Genomic DNA, 25,882 nt, shown 5'->3' on the forward strand with positions numbered 1-25,882 from the left:
ATGTCATGGTGCTAAGACAGTGTCAACCCCAAGATGACACACAGCCCTGTGCTTTGGCCACCGTTTGAGGCAAAAACAAAACAGCCCGACACGTTGTGTTCTGGTGCAGGTTTGCATTAAACTGTAGCTACTTCTCACTCGGTCTCTGTTGTGTTTATTCAAGGAAGAAGGAGTTTGGCAGGGGACCTCTTCCGCAGTGGGTGGCAGGAGACTTTCAGCTTTCTGCAGTGGCTAGGAAAACTCAGCTTTGACCCATCACTCCTGTGGAGTGGCAACTCTCTGAGAGGCTTGATCAGAGTCTGGAGATTTAAAAAAAAAAATTTGCTTTGAAGATCAGCCTCTCTTCTGAAATCCCAGAATTTCTTATGGGAATAAAACCAAAGTTTTTGGTGCCAGATTTCCCAGGACAAGGTTGCTCAATCATCTGAAACAGGAATAACTAGGGGGAATCATTAGATTGAAGAGGGTAAAAAACCAGACTCCCTCCATGTACCCTTTGTCACTTGTTTTTTTGGCTACCATTCTGGAAGCCCATGCCCCCTCTCCATTCAAATCAGAACCTTGACTCATGGCCTCACAAAAATCACAAGAAAAGGGGCTGTCCCAAGGCCTTTGTGTCATTGCAGGGCCTTCTGACTGCTCTTTGGCTTTCAAAAACCTCACCTTGAGTTCAGTGGCACATGCCTGTAATCCCAGCAGCTTGGGAAGCTGAGGCAGGAGGATCACAAGTTCAAAGCCAGCCCCAGCAACTTAGCAAGGCCCTAAGCAACTTAGTGAGACCTGTCTCAAAAAATAAAAGGGGCTGGGGATGTGGCTCAGTGGTTACACATCCCTGGGTTCAATACCTGATAGAAAAATTTAAAAAAACTTTCACATGCAGTACAGCTGCTACAGGGGTTGGCCTGCTGTACCCTCAAGCCTCTTCCAGTGTCCAGACCACCCCCACTCCCATCTTCTCTTTAGATCTCAAGCCTGTTGTTGGGAGGGATTATCCAATCCAACTCTTTCACACTCATAAGAAAATGAAATCGTTTCTAATACTGTGGAGGGAATTGTAGGTAGTGTGTGGGGACTCTGCACACCACATTTGATAGTAAACATTTGGATGGGAAATTAGCATGACCCAACGTGGGACAAGCCATGTGCATTTATCAGTCTATGGAGAAAAAAGAAGGTGCTTATGAAGACAGTGAATACTTTAACATGTATGTGGTTGAAAAATAAAGACCACAGATTCAGACTTTAAGGCTCAGTTATTTAGGAGAATTTGCATTGTGAGAAACCCAGGCCATTCTGCAGCTAAGTAACCAACAGCCTTAATTTCTTAACTCAGAGTCGCAGGTTGACTTTCACATGCAGTACAGCTGATGCTAAGAACTGCCTTGCAGTCTGGAGGAGGAAGGGCATCATGGCACCCTAAGCACAAAGAAGAAACCTCATGAGGTTAGACAATATGGAAGGGTAGATGTTACAAATGTTAATAAAACTCTTTGATGGCGTTGCTGATAACATACATTTTCCTTCTGAACTTAAGTCTATGCTAAAGTTTTGGTTTAAAAACATCTTGTGTTTCAGTTTTTAGCTTTAATAAATACACTCATCTAGTACCATCTTTCTGACTTAGAATCATACAAATGCTTGAGATATTTTTCCTTAAAATGAAAATTTGGGGGTTGGGAGGATTACCGGGGATTGAACCCTAGGGTTCTTTACCACTGAGCTGCATTCCCACCCTTTTTGTTTTTTATTTTGAGCAGGGTCTTGCTAAATTGCTGAAGGTCTTGCAAAGTTGCTGGAACTGGCCTTGAACTTGCAATCATCCTGCCCCAGCCTCCTGAGTCACTGGGATTACAGGCATGTGCCACCACACTCAGATGAAATTCTTAATTGTACACTGCCCGTGAAGTTTTGCCATGTAGATTACTCCTTTTTGATCAGTTCCTAGTTACATCAAGTTTCAAACCATGAGAGAGGTCAATATCAGTAACAAAGACCTCTCAGGATAGTCTGATCCTTTCACAGCTCAGAGTGTAGAAGCCCCTGGAAAACAATTTTTCTTGGGGTATTTTGAGCCCTAGAGTAAAGGAGACCTCAGTGGCAGTGCCTTGAGGGCCTGTTTCCATCAGCCATTTTCTGGTCTGAAGGAAAGGAAATCTGGAGGTTCCACCAAGGGTATCTTGGGAGAAGGTGCCAATATGTGAGAGCTGCAGAGGTTTATTTGGACATTCAGTGTTCCAATGGCCAGACTTCCATAGATGAATTGTCCCCAATGTGACCTGGTGGCTCCCTCTTCTAAGTTGTAAGGGTTTGAGCTTATGCTTTTAGGAGCACTTTATTGTTCCCACTTTATGTCTATAACATGGGTTTGCACCATCTCCCAGTGTGGGAAGCAATGAAAGAGTTTTGCCTTTTGTAATTCTTACTTTTTGACAGATACCACATCTGGCATCATTATCATGTGAACGATCAAGATGATGGTAATTTGGACATCCTGCTCTCCAATTCCATTCTTTAAACAAATCCAGTATGTTGAGAATCAGAATGATTTAATATGATCTGAGCAGTGACCGGGCTCCCTTCTTGCCCTTGGGCTGAAGCAACCCATAGGTCAATCCAGCCCCATGGTTCTTGACCAGGGACAATTTTGTCCTCCAGGAGAAATTTGGCAATGTTCAAACACAGTTTTTTGTTGTCACAACTTAGCGGGGGACAACTTAGGGCCCTTGGGATCTAGTGAGTACAGATCAGGGGTGCTGCTAAACAGCCTACAATACACAGGACAGCCTCCACAGTAAAGAATTATCCAACCCAAAGTGTCAATAGCACTGAGCTTCAGAAAACCCTGTCTAGCTTACAGGTAAAAGGAGATTTATTCAGTCATTTTAGAAAATCATATAGGGGGGCTGGGGATGTAGCTCAAGCGGTAGCACGCTCGCCTGGCACGTGTGCGGCCCAGGTTCGATCCTCAGCACCACATACAAAAAAAACAAAAGATGTTGTGTCCGCCAAAAACTAAAAAATAAATATTAAAATTCTCTCTCTCTCTCTCTCTCTCTCTAAAAAAAAATAATAATAAAATAAAAAATCTAATCTCTTTTATTAAAAAAAAAAAAGAAAATCATATAGGGAAAATTTAAGAGGTAGGGAGAGGTAGCTCAGTTTATGGTACTACCTTATGTGACAGCATTCAATTAATAAAATATACCATCTCAATAGAATAAAAAATGGGATAATCTCAATAAATGCAGGAAAAACTATTCCATTATTATACAAAACAAAACAACTCAGGCTGGGCTACGGCTCAGTGGCAGTGCACTTGCCTTGCATTTGTGAGGCACTGGGTTCAATCCACCACATAAGAATAAACATAAGAATAAACAAATAAAATAAAGACATTCTGTCCATCTACAACTACAAAAAAGTAAAAATAAAATCCTCAACACACCAGAAACAGAAGATGTCTTCTTCAACCTGAAAAAGGACATTTATTAAAACCCTACAGTTAACATCATACTGAATGATGAAAGACATACTAACTCCCCAAGGTCAGGAATAAGACATTCAACATTATACTAAAGGTCTTAGTCAGAGTAATTAGGAAAATAGAAGAAATATAGGCATCCAAATTGAAAAGGAAGAAATAAAACTATTTGTAGATAGCATGATCTTATGTACAGAAATATCACAAGGAATCCATTAAAATGCTATTAGAATTAATAAACAAATTCAGCAAAATTATAGAACACAATGAAAAATTTAAAAAATTTAAAAGTGAAGAAAACAGTTTCATTTACAGTAGCATCAAAAAGAATAAAGTGTTTAGTGTAGTGACCAGTCAAAACCTCTCCTCTCCAGGATGAAAGCCATGAATCATTCAGAGTGGCTCCCCAAAGTTTAGTGATAAGTTTAACAAAACAAATGCAACATTTGTACTCTGAAAACTATGAAAGTATTGAAAGAAATTTTGAAAGATCTAATAAATGAATGAAAAAATCCCATATCCACAAATCAGATTAAATATCATTAAGATTGCAGTACTCCCCAAATTGATCTATAGATTCACTATAGTCTGTAAGAATCCCAGATGGCTTCTTTATAAAAATGGACACCTTCATTGTAAAATTACAATGTAAAATTGTGTAAATTTTACATTGTAAAATTACAATTAATTCATTTGAAATTACAAGGGATCCAGAAGGGTAAAATAAATAAATAAATAAATATATATATCTATATATATATATATGAATGAATAAACTGGAGGGCTCACATTACCTGATTTCAGAAGGTGCTACAAAACAGTAATCAAGACAGTGTAAAGTTGGTAGAAGGAGAGACTACCGATCAACTGAATAGAATTGAAAGTGTGGGGGGGGAATGTCTATAATCAACTGATTTTTGAACAAGATACTGTCTCAGTCCATTTTGTTTTGCTATACTAAAATATCTGAAGCTGGATAATTTTTAAAAAAAAAGAAAGGAAAAAGGTTTATTTAGCTTGTAGTTGCTGATGCCCAAGAACACTGCACGAGCATCTGCTCAGCTTTGTCGACCTCTGTCAACAGGACAACATGGCAGATGGCATCATGACAGGAGTATATTCCAGAATGAAGTATCATGTGGCAAGATGGGAAGGAAGAAGGTGAAAGAGGCCAGGCTTGCTCTTTTTTTGCCATGCTTGTGGGAACTAACTCACTCCTCGAGACCCAACCCACTCTGGAAGACCAGAATTAAAGCATTCGTGAGAGCAGAGCCCTCAATGGCCTAACTACCTTCCACTAGGCCTGCCTCTTAAAATTTCCACCACCTCGATACTGCCATTCTGGAGACCAAGCTTCCAGCTCATTAGCCCTTGGGGGTAACATTTAAACCATATTCAAACCATAGCAAATACCAAGTTGATTTAATGGGGAAAAAATAGTGTTTTCAACAAATGATGCTTAAACAACTTGATATCCACATACAAAAGAATGAAATTGGAACATTGCCTCATACTATGTGCAAAAATAACTCAAAATGGATCAAGTATTTAAGAGTTCAAACTGAAACTCTTAGATGAATGCAGAGAAAAACCTTTATGAGCTTGATATGGCAATAGATTGATAGGTCAGAACCACAAGCAACAAAAGAAAAAAAATAGAAATATTCGACTTCATCAAAATTAAATTTTTTGTACTTCAAAAGAAACCACCAAGAAAGAGAAAAGAACCCATAGAATGGAAGAGAACATCTGCAAATCATATAGCTGAGAGGTGAGAGAGGAAAAGCAGTCTTGGGGTAGTGCAGAGGGAAAAAGCTCTAGAAGACAACTGTGCAGCAGAGAACAACTGGTCCAGAGGGACACAGTCCTGAGAAAATCCTGACCAGGAGACTAGGACAGACACCTGCTCTCAGTATTTGCTCATTTGTAACAATGTTTTACAAATACCTAGCTGACAAATTTCTTCAGAAATGACAGAACAACCAGCAAGTATAGCCCTAGCTCTTGATAAAGAAACCAGAGAGGGACTGGGGTTGTGACTCAGTGGTAGAGCACTTGCCTGGCATGTATGAGGCACTGGGTTCAATTCTCAGTACCACATATAAATAAATTAAATAAAGGTCCATCAACAAATATATATTTAAGAACCTAAGAAGCATATTTATTTGGAAGAATGAATCATGGAGTCTCCGAGTTTGTAGGTTTCTTACACACATATAATTTATCCTCTGTAGAAATTTCTACCATATCTCTGACAGGTCATCTAGCCTAGGATATAGGACATTTAAATAAGTGACAGGGAAATGATTTTACCAGGTTTACTATGCCTCTCCCCTCAAGCTGTTTATCCAATATTACTTCCTTAATGGAAACAGAATTTTATCTCTCCAACTTGTGCCCATTTGTCCTAACTCTTCCCTCCAGAGCCACAATCTTATTCATGCAACAATATTTGCACATTGTTGCAGACTCCGTCTGTGCCTACCACACTACTGTATTCTCTAAGCCAGTAGTTCTTGGGAGGGCATCACAATCACCCAGAGGGCTTGCTTAAATAATTTCTTGGGCCCCACCCCCAGAATTTCTGACTTAGTGGCTCTGTCAGGCTAAAGAATTTGCATTTCTTACCAGTTCCCAAGTATGCTGAATACTAAGCTTTGAGAAATACTGCTCTAAAAAAACAACTCCCATTCCTCCATAGAATTCTTTTCATGCCACTCATCTTCATCTTAAAATGTAGCAGCCTGGGGATGTAGCTCAATGGTAGAGCATCTGCCCAGCATGCCAGGAGGCCCTGGGTTTGATTCCCAGCACTGAAATGTGTGCACCAGAACAGAGTTCTCTGACCAAAGGCATCCAGGAGAGAGTGCCCACCAATGCGGAGGAAAGGACTGATGGTGCTTTGCAGGAGCAAAGATAGAGCCCCCCAACCATTAACCAGCTGAGCAGTGATGAATTCAGCTGATATACAGGAGTTGCCTGGGGACTCCTCCAAAACAGCCATCCCCAGGAATTTAAGAGTCCCAGCCAGCCTGTTCAGTATTAGAGCAGGGCCCTTACTGAGGTTTCCAAGGGACTGTGAACCTCTCTGGCCCAAGACTTCCACCCCCAAGGAAATACTTTGGGTGGACATCTTTGGGAATGAACTGTCTTGAACATGTCTTCCTCCAAGATGTCTCCTTCCCAGTCTCTCAATTTTTGTGACTCTTCCTCACCCTTAAATATCTTCCATGATTTTGTTTTCCTGGATTATTTGCCACAGCTTTTTATTAATCTTTCCAAGACCAGATCCAAAATCTGAACCCTGAGCTGCCAGAGATGATGAGAAGCTGGTTTTCCACTGCTCTGAGAGGATTCACACACACACACACACACACACACACACACACCGAGGAAGAAGGAACTTCTGAGAGTAGCCTGGGAAGACAAGGAAACAAAAAGAGGCATTCCCATTGGCAACAGTCCATCCCCATCCCTAGGGAAAAGGAAAGTGACAAGTATTAATAGCCTACAATGTGCCAAGTACTTTGCTGTAGACTTTATGTGTTCTTGATGTCAGATGGGCAGAAATTCCCTTTATTGTTGGCCTCAAAGATTTTGTTTTTCTCTGGAAGATAATGATGTCTAACAAACCTCTAAGAAGAAAAGTAACATTGTTTAAAAAACCAAACTTAAGCACAAGCCATGGGCTGGGGAGGAAGAGGATTGCCTAGCATCCTGAGGCCCTAGGTTCCAACCCTAGCAGTGCAAAAAGAAAATGAAAAAAAAAAAAAAAAAGCATGAGCCATAGTACTCTCAGCCAATCCAGATCATGACCTTTCTCCTAAAACAATGATTTTGGCCTGGGAAAAAGCCGGGAACTGCTAGAGGATTCTGGGAAAGGGAAATCCTTGGTAGTAACCTCCTTTGGAGAATGCCTCAGTTCCCAGGGGCCTGAGCAGCAATAGCAGCGGCAAACTGAAAATGCTAGGAAAGGTTCTCTTCTTACTGCCTTCCTCTTGTCAATGCCTTGTTTGGCTTTTTTCTGCTCCCATGCACCACCCAGAGAGACCTCCAGAGGGTGCTTTAAGCTCATTGATGGCTGCTTCTTTGGTTTAAAGATGCCAAGGTTAACCTAAGTATATAACAGGTAAGGCTCAGCGAAAGGTAGTTCTGGTCAAGGTACCATCATCCTCAGTCCCAGCCCCCAGAGCTGCTCAGGGTCAGGGCAGGAGTGACCTTTCTCGCATCTGGAACTCCTCTGGGGAAGTTGTCCCTTTCGTGGTCTATTTTCATATATGGATAAGGTTGCCAGATTTAGCAAATCAAAATATAGGACACCCACTTAAATTTGAATTTCATATAAAAATACTCTTTAAGTATAAATATGTCCTAAATAGTGTTTGTGGAATACTAATGCTGAAAAAAAAAGTTACCTGAAATCCAAATTTAACTAAGTTGTCTCACATTTTTTCTATATTTTTATTGGTGCATTATAGTTGTACATAATGGGAGATTAGTTGTCTCATATTTATATATACACAGAATATAACAATATAATTTGGCCAATATCATTCCCCAGAATTTCTCCTTCTCTCTCCCCTTTCCCTCTTGGTCCCTTTACTCTACTGATCTCCCTTCAATTGTCATGAGATTCCCCCTAGCTTTCTCTAAGGTATCATACATTTATCTGGAAATTCTGGTTTGGGCTTATGCACGTGAATTTCCCCCTTTCTGTTTAATGAGTTAATGGAATGTCTACCAGGCTTATGTTACACCCCACAAAAATGAATCAAAGCAGCTCCTGCATTCAAAAGTGACTTGAGGAAAAGACATATTGACAGTTACAGTATAGAAAGTATAGGAAGCAAAGAATTAGTGGAAGAAAATTGGATTTTCATGTTAGGTTTAAATTCAAAGTCCACATATGATGGCCACTAATTGTGTGTCTTCGTCAAGTTATGAATCTCTGGGCTTCTGTTGAGAAAATGTGAATAATACCACCCTGTTAAGACCAAGGAGGTCTTCAAAAATCATACACATTTCATGCCTGGCTATAGTAGGAGATAAATAAACATCAGTCCACACCCACCTTTTGTGGTGCTGGGTATCAAACCCAGGGTCTTTCCCAGGCTAGGCAAGTATTCTACCACTGAGTTGTATCCCCAACCTCTAGTGTCCCTTTTACAAATAAGAAATGCTATTTAATAGAGGGCACATAAAATGCCATGGTAGAAATGAGTTTTGAGAAGATCTTTACAAAGGAAGTAATGCTTCATTTTTAAATAAAAATAATAGCTGATATCATTTATCAAATGTTCACAACATGCTAATCATTGTCCTAAGCACCTGATAAACATGATCATGTTTTATCCTTACATTAACTCTCTGTGGTACTTACTATTATGATCTCCACCTCACAGATGGAGAAACTGAGTTAAGTAACTTGCTGTAGAGCCATTAAGTGGAAGATTTAGCATTTCCACTCAGGCAGTCCCTACCCCTCACCTACAACTTATGCCACCTTGCATGAATTGGCCCTTGAGGTTTGAGTGTATGATCACTTGAGAAAAAAAGTACCATTTGTGTCTGCCCAGCTGCAAGGGCAGCTGATGTAAATGCAAAAGACGAGAAGATGGAAGAAGAGTCCTGAGGTCCTGACACTGCCTCAAGCTCTTCCAGGTTCATCCAAGTTTTTATCACGTACCTGCTTCTCAAGGGCAGAGCTCTCTGCAGGTTAACATATTGAAATCTAAGCCACTGGACTAGCGTTGTTGGTCATTCTGAGTACACTAAGTTGTTAATGTTCACAGGAGATTTGTCTTAAGAAGACCTTCACAAATTTTCAGTTTGCAAATTTGTAACATAATAAAGCATAATTGAGGCAGAAGGGTGACAAATGACTTATTGACTCCAATGCGGTTTTGATTATTAATGATAATCACCATGTATTGTGTATTTACAGTGTATCAGATACTGCTTGGCAGTTTTCATATATTATCTCATTTAGCCATCATCACAACCATAGGAAAACCAAGGTTAAAGTCACATACTCAGAAAGTATTGGGCCTGGTGTTCATGGAGCTCTAGTAGGGTGGAGGGTTGATTCACTCTCTAAATAAAGACTCATTTACTCAAGGTGTGTAATTAAAATCTATTTCCATGGCAAAATTACATATTGCTTATATGAGTCCCCTATAAAAGTTCAAAACCATGTTGAGGAGTTCCTATATTGTGAGCACCAGTCCTATTTTAGTGCCCTGTTCCACTTTTAGCTAGTTTCCCATAAATAATGAACAGGGTTGGTAGCAGTTACCAGTCCTGCAACACCTCACCTCTACCTCACAGCAAGGCCACGTATCTCAAAACCAAATTCTAATCTACCTTTATCCCCCTGATCAGCAGAGTTAACCCCTTCTCTTAGCCATTCTCTTGGCTTCCCCAGTCACCCTAGGAAAAGCATAAAAAGGTCAGATTGTTTTTAACTTACGTGACTGTTTCCAGTCCTGTGCAAAGTGCTAAGGATACAAAGGTAAATAAAGACATGGTGTTGAGTGTGAGGGCCTCCTCAGAGAAAGATGTGAACAATCATAGTAACACAAAGAGGGACTTAACAAAAAATGCACTTGGTGCCAAAGAGAAAGAATCTGCCATTTTGGGGTTGGGATGGGACTGGGGGAGTTCATGACAGAGCTACAGAGGAGCTGATATTAGGGCTGGTCTTGGAGAATAGTTAGAAGTTTGCCTGATGAAGAAAAAGAAGGAATGACCCCTTGTAGGTTCAGCCACAGAGCAGAACTGTTTGGTTGGACAATTGCAAGTGGTTGCTTTCATGACTGGCATACATGATGAGAAATGTGAGGTGGGGTAGGGTGTGAAAGGAGTGGAGATGAAGTGAAAGTGGTTGGTAGGGGCCAGATTGTAAGGGTTCATCCACCATATGAAGGCATCTGAACTTTCAAGTCAATATTTCTTAAACATTTTCACTGAAGAATCCCAAAGGCAGTGGGCAGCACAGGCCTAGGAGTGGACAGCACCCAGTCTTGAGCCATGTATCCATCAGCTTTCCACCACGGTGACAAAATCCTTGAGAAAACCAATTTAAAAGGAGGAAAGATTTATTTGGGCTCATGGTTCCAGAGGTTTCAGTCTCCATCTTTGTGGGCTTGTGGTATGGCAGGACATCATGAAAGAACAAGTAGTGGACCTAAGCTATCTACCTCATGGTGGCAGGAAGCAGAATGAGGGAAGGGGTCCAGGGACAAGAAACACCCTTCCAGGGCATGCCCCCAGTGACCTGCTTCCTCCAACTGGACCTTACTTCCTACAGTTTCTACCAACTCCCAATAGTCTATCCAATTTTGAGTCCATAATTGGGTTAACCCATTGATGAAGTCAGGGACTTCATGAGCAAATCACTTCCCCAAAGCCCCATCTCTGATGATTGCCGCACTGGGGACCAAGACTTCAACACATGAGGCTTTGTGGAATATTCCAGATCTAAACTGAAACAAGCCCATCTCCCTTAAAAAGTCTTTTGTATTCTATTACATATGTCTATTCATTTTAACATAAAAATATTCTTTTCCTGAAACTCCAAATAAAAAAATGAGACTTTACCTGTTCTAAAGCTCTTCCATCCTATGTACTTCCATGGATCTCCCTTTCCCAGAAGTTGTCTAAGCCAGTTTAAGAGAGTCATAGGATTTAAGCAGGGAGTTATGTGAAAAGCTTTATCTTCTAGAAAGAGGCTTCTGGCACTAGTGCTGAGGTTGGAGCAAAGGTGAGGAAAGTCAAGAGAGAGCAGGTTGGACATTCTGCAGTAATAGCCAGGCCAGAGATGGTCAAGATGAGGGAGATAAAGAAGGGAACAGATTTGAGAGACATTTAAGAAGTAGAATTAATAATAATAGAAAACTGTCCTGGGAACTGGGGAGAGAGATGGGTTAGGACTACCCCCAATGTGTTTTAGAGAATGATGCTATTAACAACAATAGGGGAAGGGCAAATAATTTAAGCACACTGAGTTTGAGGTGACTATGGAAAGAGGGGTAAAACTGTCTAGAAGGCAATGGCACATACAGGTCTGAGAGTTGGGAGAACTAATTAGGATGGAGATATAGACTCAGAAGTCACTGAATAGATGAGGCTACTCAGAGAACCTGGATAGAGAGAGGAAAGTGAGATGGAAACCCTGGGAATCATCAATATCTAATGGCAGATTTAGGGAACAAGGGAGACTGGGCAAAGGAATGTCAAAAGGTCAGGAGTATGATATCAAAGGCATAGGTAACAAAATTTTAAAAATGGACAAACTAGACTTCATGAAAATTTAAAAAATTGGTGCATCTAAAGACTATCAACAGAATAAAAGAGCAACCCATAGAATGGGAAAAAATATTTGCAAGTCATAGATCTGCTAAGAGGTTACTATCCAGAATATATAGAAACCCCCTAAAACTCAATAACAACCAAAAAAACAAAAACCCCACCAAATTAAAAACTGGATAAAGAGACTTGAATAAAGGTTTCTCCAAAGAAGATACACAAATGGCCAAATAGCACATGAAAAGATGCTCAATATCATAATTACTAGGGAAATGCAAATCAAAACTGTAATGAAATACCAACTCACAGCCATTATGATAAGCTACTATAAAAAAATAGAAAATAACAAATGTTGGTGCAGATTTGGAGAAAATAGAATGCTTTCACAGTTAGTGGAAGTGGAAAATTGTTCAGGTGTTACAGAAACAGTATGGCAGTTCCTCAAAAAATTAAACATAGGTTTACTATATGATCCTTCAATTCCACTTCTGATCAGATACCCCAAGAAATTTAAAACAAGGTCTAAAAATGATGTCTGTACACCCATGTACATAGCAACATATAGCACAACTAAAAGGTAGAAGCAAACAGAATACTCTTTGATGGATGAATGAATAAGCAAATTGTGTTATAAAAATATAGTGGACTCTATTATTAAGCCTTAAAAAAGAAGGAAATTCTATTATATGCTACAACAAATTCTGATACATATGCTACATGAACCTTGAAGACACTATGTTAAGTGAAATAAGACAGGTACAAAAAGATAAATGCAGTATGACTCTACATATATGAGACACTTAGTCAAAATCAGAGACAAAGAAGAGAATGGTGGTTTCCAGGGCTGGAGGGAGAAGGGGATGGGAGTTATTGTTTAATGGGTACAGAGTTTCATTTACAAGATGAAAAAAGTTTGGAAATGGATAATAGTTGTCATGGTTTAGCTCTGAAATGTTCTCCAAAGGCTCATGTGTTGAAGTCTTGGTCCCCAATGTAGCAATATTCAGGATGAGGCTTTGGGGAAATGCTTGAATCATGAGGGGTCTGATATCATCAGTGGATTAATACACTGATGGACTTGTGTGAGCCAATCATCAGCCGGCAGCTGGGAGTTTGCTGGCAGCTGGAAGTTTTCTGGGGCCCCTTTGGCTGTGGCTCTCAACATCTCCCCCTCTCTGTTTAAACAACAAGCATGTGGCTTAGGGACCGTGCCTGCCTTAGGTTGTCCAATACTACATATGGTCCTTACCCGTCTTCGGATGAGCTGACCTCAGGGCGTCAGCCTCCTGTCTTAGGTTGGAACCATTGTAATTGGATCTTACCCGTCATTGACTACCGGTCCAGTATACAGCCACACCTGTGGAGAGGTACCAGCGGGGGGGTGAGGTTCTTTGCCTCACCTCTGTTGGCCCCCAAATAGCTGAACGATCATGACAAGCAGAAGAGAGGAAGATATACCAAGCCAATTGACAGCTCTTGTTGGAAAAATTGTACCACCGATGACATCAGCAGCAAAAATACTCCAACACTACCACAAGTCGCTGCACCAACAGATAGTTCACAATGCATACAAGTGAGTTAAGCGGTTCAGTGATGGCTATTGCAGAGACTGTAGATTAGTTTTATCTTTGTCTTCACCGGCACAGGGATGAAGATAGGAATTCTGGCAATAATGGCTAAAGAAAAAATTATATAACATTCTAGAAGGTACTAAAAGAAAACAATTTTCTTAACAATTTACATTGTCTTCACTGGCACTGGGATGAAGATAGAAATTCTGGCAATAATAGCTAAAGAAAACATTGTGTAACATTCCAGAAGGCACTAAAAGAAAACAATTTTCTTAACAATTTACATTGTCTTCACTGGCACTGGGATGAAGATAGAAATTCTGGCAATAATGGCTAAAGAAAACATTGTGTAACATTCCAGAAGGCACTAAAAGAAAACAATTTTCTTAACAATTTACATTATCTCCACCGGCACTGGGATGAAGATAAGAATTTTGACAATAATGGTTAATATTAATAATTGTGTAACATTCTAGAAGGCACTAAAAGAAAACAATTTTCTTAACAATTTACATTATCTTGAAAAGAATTATTAAATATAATGAAAAGGATAGGTGAAAGTAAACAAACAGATCTGTTAGCCTTTTTTTGTTTACATATTAAAACAATTCTTAACAGTTATTTACCCAATTTAAATTAAACCATTTAAATCACGTGAATAAAAAAAAAATTTTGGATCCATTTTTTTTTTTATGAGCGCTCAATCATATATGATATATGGACATATGTACATTCAAACATATAACACAAAACACAAGTGTGCACACATAATATAATACATACAACACATAACATAATAGTAAAGGCCTTATAACTTTTTACAGGTGAAATCTCCATTGCAATGTTTAAAAACTCAATAGTCAAAAAAGAAAACAAATAGAACTGATCAGCAAAACATTAACCTAGGTCTGTATGAGCTCAAAAAACAAAATAGAATAAAATAGATATTGAAAAAAGCATCCTGGTTCTGTTGCAGATGTAAGGATAGCCAAATTGGAGTTTTGGATATCAGCTGTTATGGATTTGAGCCAAATCATCTTCTTTTTGGTCTGTAGAAATTGCTTTAGTTAATCTCTCTGGAATCCAAATCGGCTGCTGTTCTTCCTGTGGAAACACACAAACAGACCCCCGACTCCAGACAATTACTGGGTCAGGACCTTTCCATTGTCCTGTTAGAATATCTTTCCAAAGTTTAATGCCGCAGTCTGGCTGGGCACAATTCAGGAGCCACTTGTCAAAAGAAACAAACTTTATTTTTAAAACTACAAACGCCAAACAAAACAGCTCCTCAGGAAAAACCCTCAGAGCCCAACTGCCACCACCGGCTTCCACAAGCCTCTCCCACACACCAACCACCACCTCCCACCATCCTCCTGCTCTTGAGGCCGATTGGCTAGGTCGCGTGGGCGGAGCCAAAGAAGTCCCCCAATGAGCAGTTCCGTAGTCTGAAGGGCAGGGAAACAGCCCAATGAACATCACCACAGAGGAGCCAATCAGCTAGATGTTGCTGGGGCCGCTGTGAGCCAATCATCAGCTGGCAGTCTGAAGGGCAGGGAAACAGCCCAATGAACATCACCACAGAGGAGCCAATCAGCTAGATGTTGCTGGGGCCACTGTGAGCCAATCATCAGCCGGCAGCTGGGAGTTTGCTGGCAGCTGGAAGTTTTCTGGGGCCCCTTTGGCTGTGGCTCTCAACAGACTTGGGTTGAAGGGATAATTGGGAGGTGGGAGAAACTAGGAGGTGAGACCTAGTTGAAAAAAATAGGTCACTGGGGGCATGCCATGAAAGGGTGTATCTTGTCCCTGCCCCCCCCATCTCTGTCCCTCCTTCTCCCTCTCTCTCTCTTTCTCTATTTCTCTCCCTCCTTCCTGGCCACCATGAGGTGAGCAGTTTTGTTCCTCTACTCATTCCTCACTATGACATTCTGCCTCACCACGTACCCAGAAGCAATGGAGCCAGGTGACCATGGACTGAAACCATGAGCCCAAGTAAATTTTTCCTCCTGTAAGTTGTGTTTTGCAGATATTTTGTCACAGTGACAGAAAGATGACAGTCAACAGTGGTGATTTATACCATTGAACTATATACTTTAAAATGGTTAAAATGGTATATTTTACTTTTTAAGTTGTAGATGGACACAATACATTTATTTTATTTATTTTTATGCGGGGCTGAGGATTGAACCCAGAGTCTCACACATGCTAGGTAAGTACTCTAACACTAAGCTACAACTCCAGACCAAGATGGTATATTTTAAGTATATTTTACCACATGAAGCATTTGGAAAAAATAAGAACAGGAGAATCTATGGCTTCTTGGAGAAGTTGCTGACTCCAGGGCTAGGGCAAGATGAGCCTGTAACATCTTGTGCCAGAAGTTAGGAAGTGCTCAAAGAAAAATGGGGACAATTCCTAAGGACACGGGACTGCTTGAAGTTTTTTTCACTGGTCAAATCTTTGATATATTGAACATCAAATCAAATAATCTTAGGAAAGAATTTCAACCCACTGGCAAAGAAATCCATATCTTCATTGATACAAATAAGTGGGAGTAGAGCTGAACCTGGATCATGATCCTGGTATCATGCACCTGGCCAGATTTCAGAGTCACTATGAACTAAGAACTGCTGTGTGTGCCTTTTGTTTTCCTCCTTCTTGAGTTGAGAATGTCCATAACAATTATCCTACACCAGGGCTGGGGATGTGGCTCAAGCGGTAGCGCGCTCGCCTAGCGTGCATGCGGCCCGGGTTCGATCCTCAGCACCACATACAAACGAAGATGTTGTGTCTGCCGAGAACTAAGAAAAAATAAATAAATATTAAAATTCTCTCTCTCTCTGTCCTCCTCTCTCTTAAAAAATAATAAAAAAAAAAAACACAATTATCCTACACCTGGGCCAGTAATGTGTGTTGGGTATATAAGAGGTAGATGGTGGGTGTGTCTCCTGACCTTACAGGTCTTCAGAGTGGTACTGGTACTCAGGAGTTGTACCCAAGGTCCTTGACCTAAGGAGCTATATCCACACTGGGACCTGATTCAGATCACAAGATTCTGATTTTGAGCTGATGATGTCATGGGATGAGATTTGAAGGTCTTGGAGGAGATGAGTGTATTTTGCATTGAGTGTGATGTGAATTGTTATTGGGGACCGCAAATCAAGTCAAGATGGCGCCTAGCAGTTTGCCAGGAGGAGTAGTTTGTGAGGCAATGCCACCGAGCCATTAAAATGGTAGGGATTCCTTATTGGCTGATTGCTGTAACTGGATGATGCTAATTGAGTCAAGCTGTGTGTAATCAGTTAGGTATATATACCTCTGCTGTTTTGCAATAAAGCGGCTCCCGCTACCTTGGGTGCCCGCTACCTTGAGTCCTGCTGAGTTCCCACTGAGTTCCTTCGAAATAAAGCAGTTCCCGCTTCAACCTTCAAGTTGCTTGTCACCTCCCGGTTATTTTGCCCAGCCGGACTGCGGCAAATTGTGTTCAGAGGGCAAGGTGTGACAAATTATATTTTCCAAAATATCAGCTTTAACAATATTTCCATTCACAAATTATTGTGTGACTTTGAGACTTACTGCATTCTTATGTGATTTATATCCCATTGAGAGATGGGTTCTATGTTCCCTCCTCTTGTCATTGGATAGGCCACTGTGATTTTTTTGTGATTTTTTTTCAATGAATAAGTGTATGATTCAGAATACAACTTCTCTATTGTTCACTGAAATACTTGAAACCTTCAACTACCAAGTGAGTACTGAAACCACCATGTGGTGAGAAATTCAAATTAGCTCTAAGACAACATGATGAGAGAGGGTTGTCCAGCTAGCCCCTGATGCTTGAGTTCCAGTCACCATGTGACTGCAATTACATCCTGAGCCAGAACCACCCAACTGAGCTCCTACTGAACTCCCATCCCACAGAAATAGAGATAATTAAATGGTTGTTGTCTTACACCAACAAGTTTGAGTGATTCATTTTGTAGAAATAGATGATTGGCACAGCTTAAAATGTGAATATGTGAAGAGTCTAGGTACTGGTATATAGTGATTCTTTGTGGAATGGTCCTCCACTTTGTAGGGATAAGAGGATCTTTGCCTCTTAGAGTTACTCGGGAAGTCTATACCTCTCAACTCTTCATATACAACCATTGAGTTGAGCTGGAACTTCAGAAAAGGGAAGGAAGTAAAAATAATCTGAGCTTGAATTTTCTCCCTTGTCTTTCTTTAGAGCTCCCAGAAACCTTGTAGGTGCAGTTAGGAACAGCTTCAGTTTTTCACCTTTGTTCCTAGGAATAAGTGTAGCCTGGGTTTCTACTCTCTTAATCACTGATTTGTCTTGAAACTTATTGTCCACTAGAACCCTCTCCAGAGAATGGCAGTAGATGGGAGGAGAGGGCATAGATTCAGTATGTGCTGTGTCCCTCTTTTCTTACCAATTTGCTCCTTCTTTTTCCTGGAGAAAATGGACTCTTTTGGGGTGCTTTGATACCAATAGTTCTGAGGTGGAATTTGTAGGAGCTAGATAGAGAGACTCAGGGGAGAATGCCAGGTTGCAAGTTTATACTTCTGAGTCACTTGAAGAGAATGTAGCATCTCTGGTATGTCAACAAGCCCAGCCAAAGAGGGTTTGATGAGGGGTGGGTTAGGGAATGATAGAAAGGTAAGGTGTGAAGAGAGTTTACATTGATTAGAGAGGGCCACAGAGGAGGTCATTACCCAGTGAGGAAATCTTTTCTCAGTGGAAACATTTGGGATAGTGTAGATGCAAGGATTCATGAAATTGAGAATGCCAGTCTTGATTAATAGGGGACTAGGGTCTTGGCATTAAGATTGAGAGCAAAGGGCTCAGAAGAATTATAATAGTAGCAGCCATACTTAAAGACAAAATATGTATATCAATAATAAGGAAAATGATGACTGAGAGTCTGAGGCGGTTAGGCCAGAAAAAGTGAGAAAGAATGAAAATCTTTGTCTTCTCTTGATTCAATTACATAAACATTTTTTTGGGAACTCTACAATGTGTCACATTCTGTGCTAGATGTGAGGGGGCTGGATGAGTAAGACAGAATTCCTGCCCACCAGGGAGAGTCTAACGGGGAGACAGATGTGTAAACAAAGGACAATACTGTAAGTTGTGTGTAATAAAAGAAGTATGTACAAGGTAGGTATGGAGGTGACATCCAGACATTGGTGGGAGTCAGGGTCAAGGTCTCAGATCCAGGAGCCATCTGTACCAAGAAAATGAACACAGAATGAGGGTGGGCATCTGGAGCCCTGGGAAGAGCAGTGGGGAGGAAGAGAAGGAAGAGGAGAGATGGAGAGGATAAAAACAGACTTAGAGTGGGAAAATCGAACCGGCAGATCAAAGAGGGAGCTAGTTGTGAGGAAGTCGAATCTACATCGGAGAGTGGGCCAGAGGAAGAAACAAAAGTCGTTTACAAATTCATTGGGAAGACAACACTCTTGGTAAAAACTCGTGTGATTTGGGTAGGGACGATTTTGTTAGCTCGATTTGAAAATAAAGGCACAGACTTTCTGGTAGGAAAATGCAGAAAACTTAATTTGGTTGATTAAAGTAACAAGCTGTGATTGGGAGCCACAAACCAAGAAGGGCGATCAAACGTGGCCTCTGCTCGTCCACGTCTCTGGAAGAGAGCAAATAGTCTCTTTGCCTTTTCAGAAGCCAGAAGAGAAAAGAACCCGGTGGCTACAGAATCAGGTGTAAACGCTTGTTCCTTCTGTGACTGGACGGGGTGGAGGAATTGTTGCCCTGTTGCTAAGGACAAGGGAAGGGGCTGTTCCCAGTTGCCGTGGTGACAAGATGAGAGCGGTCCCGCGGTCCCGCCGCACGTTCACGAGGCAGTGTCTTCCCCTCGTTGCTATGGCGACCTAGCGGGACTGTTCTCGTCGCCCGCACCTCCCGTCGCAGTTGCTAAGAAGTGGTGGAGGTAGGGGCTGTCCTCCGCTCGCCACCCGGTTGCCTTGGAGACGGCGGGTGCGCTGGCCCCGCCCCGCTCGGACTGACAGCGGTGGCCGCATCGCGCCTGCGCAGTGTTCTCTTCCCCCGCAGTCTCTGTGCGTTGAAGCCGGAGACCGCGGCGGCCTCTGCTAGGACCCTCCGCCCCAGAGCCGCCGGCCGGAGCCGCAGCCTCAGCCGCAGCGCCCCCGCCGCCCGTCCCCCTCCCCAGTCGCCTCCGCCGGAGCCGCCTCTCGCACTGTGAGTCCGGGCCGAGGCGACGGACGCCGTGGGGCTGAGTCAGCGGGAGGCCCGGGCCGGGCTGGGGGAGGGGAACCGGGCTCCCCATCCCCGCCGCCCCCGCCCCCACCCCCAGCCGCGTCTGCCCCGCCGGCCTCCTTCCCTCCGTCGCTCTCTCGGGGCTCCCTGCGGCCGGTAGACAGGCCTCCCCGAGCCACTCCTCCATGCCCTCCTACCTCCCTCCTTCCCTCCCTCCGAACCCACCTCGGGGTCCTTACCCCCTAGATGTGGCGCTGCCGCTCCTTTGCCCTGGCCTGATATTTCCCCTCAAAACTACCTCGCCTCGCTCCTGTCCCTCCTTCGTTCTCCTTACTCCTGGGCCTGACATCTCCTGGCCTCTCTGGTTTTCCCCAGTGATTTGCCAGAGAAAGAGTGACAAGGGAGAGAGCGAGGGGAGACTTGGGGGAGGGGTACATTCTGCCTGTCCAAACCTTGGGACCCCAGGGTTCAACCCACACGGTGCAGCCCCGGCTGTTTTGGGGAAGCAGATTTGGACAGTTCTAGCTGCTGAGAGCTTGTGGGGCTCTCAGAATAGGTTTCGCGATCAGGGTTCAGACCCTTCGCGATCGGCTGCTGTTTAGTGAACACCGTTGCTGGAGCACGGTGGCCTCCCAGAGGGTTGAGTGACTGCCCTGGCCGCACTGTGCAGGGGAGTAGAGGTGGAAAAGGGAGGGGAGAAAAGGTTTGGGAACTCAAGTTCTTGTGCTTCCGGTGCGTCCTTATGAATAACCATGTTGCAGTACTCTTTAAAATGCCTTTAAAAAAAAATCACCTTCAAATTAGTACAACGTGAGGTTTGAAAACAGTCCATATCAAGTGTTTACTGTTTATATTAGGGGAATGGGTAGGACTTGATTTCTGATACTATAAATTCCATGAAGTAACCAACTGGGTAATAGTGAGTTTTGACAGCATCATACGAGTGGAGAGGAGGAGAATTGAGGTTTCTCCATGATGTAGGTCTGTTGCCTACATCATGTCAAGGAGTGAAATCATTATTTCTCACTGTTTGCAACCCCAGCTGTGAGTCTTGCTGGGAGATGCCACCTGATAAGGTTTCTAGTATGTTTGAACAATTCTGGGTCGTTTGCTACCCATCCACTTGCAGTCCTTGATCTTGGAACAGAGGAGAGCCCCAAATTGTTTTCTTTTCCCAGAAGCTGAGCTGAAGTCAAGAGTTGGTGCTCACAGCCAGGAACTCTTAATAGACATGCCTCAACTTGAGGGCTCCTAACTACTGTGTGTACCTCATTGTCAACTTTCCTTTGATTCTTTTTTTTTCTTCCAGATTTCAGTGTACTGTTAGAAAATATATGTAAACAAAAGCTAGTTCTACTTTACAAGAGGCTTGGGTTTTTTACTCCAGGCTGCAAAGGAGTGGGATGGTTCACTTCTAAAAATCCTAGTGAAGGAGTTTCTGGGGTTGCAAACAGTGAGAAATAATGATTTCACTCCTTGACTTTGCTCAATCATGGCCTATTGGCAGCCTTCTCAGAGCCACTCCCTGCCCCCATGCCCATCAGATTAGTTTACAGTAGCAAAGACGGCTGTTGCCCTAGTTTTAAACATAGAGATGAAGTTCAGGAAAACTACAGCCCCCATCCAGCAGTGCAGTTTCTTCTGTTTCAAATGCCAGTCTGGGGTTTGGCGGGATGCACCTGCCTGTAGCGCAATGGGAGCTATGGGGCCTGAGAGTTAAATTCCTTCTTGTGGTCCTCTCTGTGTCACATAGCTCACCGAAATACCCGAGGAGGGCAGGAGAAGACAGCTGTGCTGGAGAGCTGCTCCTCCTGGGCTGAGTGTATTTTGGGAATCAGTGATATTACTGGGTTGGAGGGTTGTGAATTAAGCAAGAAAATGTGTCAAGGCTAGATAGATCAGGAGGGTGTGAGTAAAATGTTCCCTTTCCAGTTTGCTGTGTGATGCTACCTTTTCAGAGCATCAGAGTGGTTTTTATATGGGTTAATTTGCCTTTGAAATCCGTACCTATGTTTTATGAGATAATGATGGAATGCCTTTTAAACTACTTCTCTTAGGAAACAGGACTGTCACCCCTCTTATATATTGCCTATTTAGCCATTATTAAAGGTAATTGTTCAATCAGGGAGTGGGACATGATTAGAATGAAGTTAAATCTAAATCTATATAATTGATGTTATGGTTTTTGTAGGACTGTATCACCTTGATTCTAAGACACACCAGAAATTTACAACAACTTTTAGGTAAAATAATGCTACCGATCAAAATTATATAGATTCCAAGGTGAATTCTAATTTCAGAAACATTAAAACAGCCAGAAGTGGCAATCCTTGAAGGAGTTATTTGTGTGTCTTAGAATTAGAAAGAATGGTGTGGTGCTGCAGGTACTGACATACCTTCTTGAGAATGATGCACTGTGAAGGCAGGTTTCTTCAAGTCCTTCCTCCAAACCCATCTGCTTTGTGGGGTTGTATTTGTAAGATGATCTGCTAGAGTTAGGCATCGCTGTGGCTGTTGAACAGAGGGAAGTTCCCATATGGGAATCCAACCCAGGGCCTCAATATGGTACTCTCAAGAAACCAAGCAAGTAGTTGGTAGCAGACATCCTATGAGCTATACCTGAATTTAGCCAAGTAATATTTTTCAGAAACTGAACAGAAAATACAGTTTTTATGACCAGAATACATCTGCCCGGAATTGTTAAAAGACATATTTGTAAGGATTCTAGGGTACATATCCTCCTCTTCGGATGTTATAAATCTGAGGAGGGGATCTTAGATGGTATAGCTTAATGTTCTTATTTCCAGATTTTGACATGAGACACTAAGAGTTAAGTGACTTTCCCTGAGGTCACCAAACTAATGTAGAAAGTATGTAAAGACACCTTACCAACTTCATACACCATGCAAATGATTGTTGGTGGTTATTAGTGTCTGAGTCAGAATTAGAGTCCAAATTTCTAGACTAGAGCTATTTTACAATACCACATTGCTTCATCTCTCATATTTAATAGTCCACAGGGTTTTAATAAAAATAATTTAGTAGTCTGTAATTAGCTGTGTAGTCAAGGGCTTGTTTTATTGTCTTAGATACTGCAAAGCCAGGCAAAATTTAGTCTCAAACTGTCTAATCAAATATTTATTCTCGCCACCTTAAAAATAATTATTTTTCCTTGCACATTCCAACCTCAGAAAGGTTTTTTCTTTTTAAAATTTGCACCAACTAACAAAAAACAATGCAAAGTTGGGAATTTGAGTCTCAACTTCCTATCTGTGGGGCTGTGGCATTCCAGAGGGCCAGTAGAGAGGGACAGTGCTTGACAGGAGGAGCAAGCACCTTGGATGGCTGCAAGATTTTCTCCAGCTCTACCAGATGTAATCTTCTGAAGTTCTTGGGGGCCATGAGGACTTTTAAGCCTATCCTTGGGGAAGTTAGGCAGTGTGGCCTCTGGAGCTGACAGACCTGAGTTCAAATCCCAGCCTTTTACTTCCTGCTGTGTGACATTGGGCAGGTTATATAAACTCTGAGTGCCTGGAATAATGACCATCTGTTTTATAGGATTATTTGGAGAATTAAGTGAATGGAAGTATATAGAATATTCACTTAATAAGAGATAGCAATCATTTCATATTTACCAAGATCTAAAGTTTTTTTTTAAAATAATGCTTTCAAATTTTATCTTGACTTAAATGCATCCCCAGCCCTCAAATTCAGTAGCCTCCATTTCTCTGGAGCCCTCTTAGTGCATTTGACATGCACAGAGAGATTTGTCCTGTGAAGACTTGGCATTTGGAGTATTATTTCTAACTGCCAAAATAGGAACAGCGTGTATATGAAATGCCCCTTTGTCTCCATGTATTCAGCTGACCTGGTTATCAGAAAGAATTGTGGAGCACGAGCAGTTGACTGTAGCAGAGGACAGACTTGGTGTGTTTTGTATTGTGGGGGCCTTTAGTCCTTCAGTGGGGGAGGCCAGTGTGAGGAGTGATCTTAATTTGAAATGGAAAAGCTGCACAGTGCTTGCTGGTGAGGAAAGCTCACATGGCCTTCAGTCACTTTCTCTATCATTAGAGATGTAGTTTGAATAGGTAGGTGACTTTGCTCAGATCAGCTCTGCACATGTAAGACACAGAGGACAGGGAAAGGAACTACTTGTCTCAGGAGGAAACCTCCTTGCAAGTGAGCAGAGGCAAAGGGAGGTCATCTTGGATAGGAACAATTATAGAAAGACTGAAAGCAGAGACTAGTGAGTAACTAAGGAGCCAGGGCAAGCCGTTCAGGTAGGGGAATTCCTAGGTATATTTCCTTAAGTGGGAGAATGCCATGGATAAGCATCAAGGATTGAAAAGATAAATTCAGCTATTTACCTATGGCAAGTGGGATTTATATGTGGGGAGGGAAAAGGAGAGTCAAGGGAAACTTTTGCTTTATATGCTTCAGTGCTTGACTTGTTAAACAGGATGCATGCGTGCTTTGTAATTTAGTGAAGACCAAGTAGAGTTGGTTGTGGTAATTGTTCAGTAGATATATTTTGGTACAAAATAAACAATTGCCTTTTCTTGGCTCCTTCATCAGTGGAGCCCACAGGGTTAAACTGCTTCCTTCTGGTAGACCAAGCCAGTGTCCACCAAACCAGGCTCTTAAGTGAAGGTAGGCTCCTCCAATGTGGCTGCTTCCTGGGCAGCCCAGAATAATTCATGGACCAGTACTTTTCCCAATCTTTTCATTCTATTTTTGAGAATAGTCTCCTCCTCTTGACCAACTGAAGCACATTACCTTTCTAATAACTATTTTTTTAAACTACCGACTAAAATGTCATCTGGCCAGTTTGACCTTTATGAAAGATATGTGTCTCTAATTTATCATCAAGAGGGCTTAACCTTCCAGGGGAACCCTGGAGTGCTGGTACCCTCTGTTACAGCTGTGGCCTAGAGCGGACCTGGCTGATACCAGCACACTTTCTACATAGCAACTTACTAAGGGCTTCTGTTAGGAATTACTGATAAACTATAAGATCATTAAGTAATGTTGAACTTTTAATTTTGTCATGAGCTGGCTGGCTGTATTTTCTAGCCAGATGTCCTGTCTATTATAGAAAGATGACACACCTTTCATTTGGACATGTGCTTTGGGTGCTTACCCAGCGGTTAGGATGAGTTTTGCTGAGTAATTCACATTCCATCACCCAACCTCCTCTTTGGCCAAGAGTACAAATTTGTGTGACAGTTGGCCAAGGTCAATGAGGCATCTTTTGGCCAAGGATAGGCTTTCCTCTATGGAGAGTTGTCTGGCCAACCCTGGCCCATGCCCTGGATCTAGTTTTCACTAGCTCCATGCCCTACCACCTTTGTTAAACTGGCTGGATGTTGTTACCCAACTTTTTATCAAAACATCAATATTTTGAGCTCAGGGTGTTCCATTTGCCTCAAGTAAATAAGGACTTAGCCTGTCTGAAATGTTTTGACTCCATGCAAATGATTTTTTCACAAAACTGTTTCCTACATAGAAGAGATACATACTACTGTATGAGATATTTAAAATAACTGAACAAGAGCATATTTTAGATCTGCCCAGTAGTTTTGACTATATAACAAAAGCCTTAAAATGACAGAAATTGCTGTTCTAGGGATATTTAGAAATCAGAGGTGTATTTAAAAATACTTGTACATATGTATTAATACAACATAATTAATAATATGAAATATTTAAAACAATCAAAAGGGTCAGCAAATGGGGATTGGTCAGGTTCACACAAATTACTGCACAAGCATTAAGAACATTTATAGAAGTTTGTTGATAGCAGAAATTTTTATATAATCAATGAAGAAAAATGCAAAATAGTATATCAAGAATGATACCATTTTTATAAAGAAAAATATGAGGACTGAGATTGTGGCTCAGTGGTAGAGATCTTGCCTAGCATGTGTGAGGCACTGAGTTTGATTCTAAGCACCACATGTAAGTAAAATAAAATTAAGAAAAATGTGAAAATATTCTAGAAGAGCTTATGCCAAATAATGGATGACTGTCACTGAGTAATGGATTTGAAGTGAATGGCTCTTCATAATACTTTTCAGTGTTTTCTGAGCTTTCCTGCATTAAGCAACTATAACTTTATTATTTATTAAACCAGTGACATTCAGATTCCATGTTGTAATCTCTAAGAAAATCACTAAGTATTTAGTTTGAAATGCTTATTTTGTTTCACTATTGTCATGGCTAATGGTAAATACTTCTCAGAGGTGTTTCTTTAGACAGCCTCTTTATTTCTTCTTGAAGAGCACATGCCCA

The 25,882-nt window shown here is 41.6% G+C and overlaps 1 protein-coding gene across 3 annotated transcripts in view; it reads left to right on the forward strand.

Annotated features, from left to right (window-relative positions):
• Window positions 1-19,397: 19,397 nt before the first annotated feature.
• The window catches only part of Mapre3 (microtubule associated protein RP/EB family member 3), a 52,740-nt gene continuing 46,255 nt past the window's right edge, over window positions 19,398-25,882 (forward strand). The window contains exon 1 of one of the 3 annotated variants that reach the window (XM_026400673.2): window positions 19,398-19,573. The gene's annotated coding sequence lies outside the window, so the exon portion shown is untranslated. The remainder of the gene's footprint in view (window positions 19,574-25,882) is intronic. The other 2 variants (XM_077791946.1, XM_026400880.2) reach the window with 2 other exon arrangements.

This window comes from Urocitellus parryii, chromosome 12 (genome assembly GCF_045843805.1).
Source record: "Urocitellus parryii isolate mUroPar1 chromosome 12, mUroPar1.hap1, whole genome shotgun sequence".
NCBI classification, from domain to species: Eukaryota; Metazoa; Chordata; class Mammalia; order Rodentia; family Sciuridae; genus Urocitellus; species Urocitellus parryii.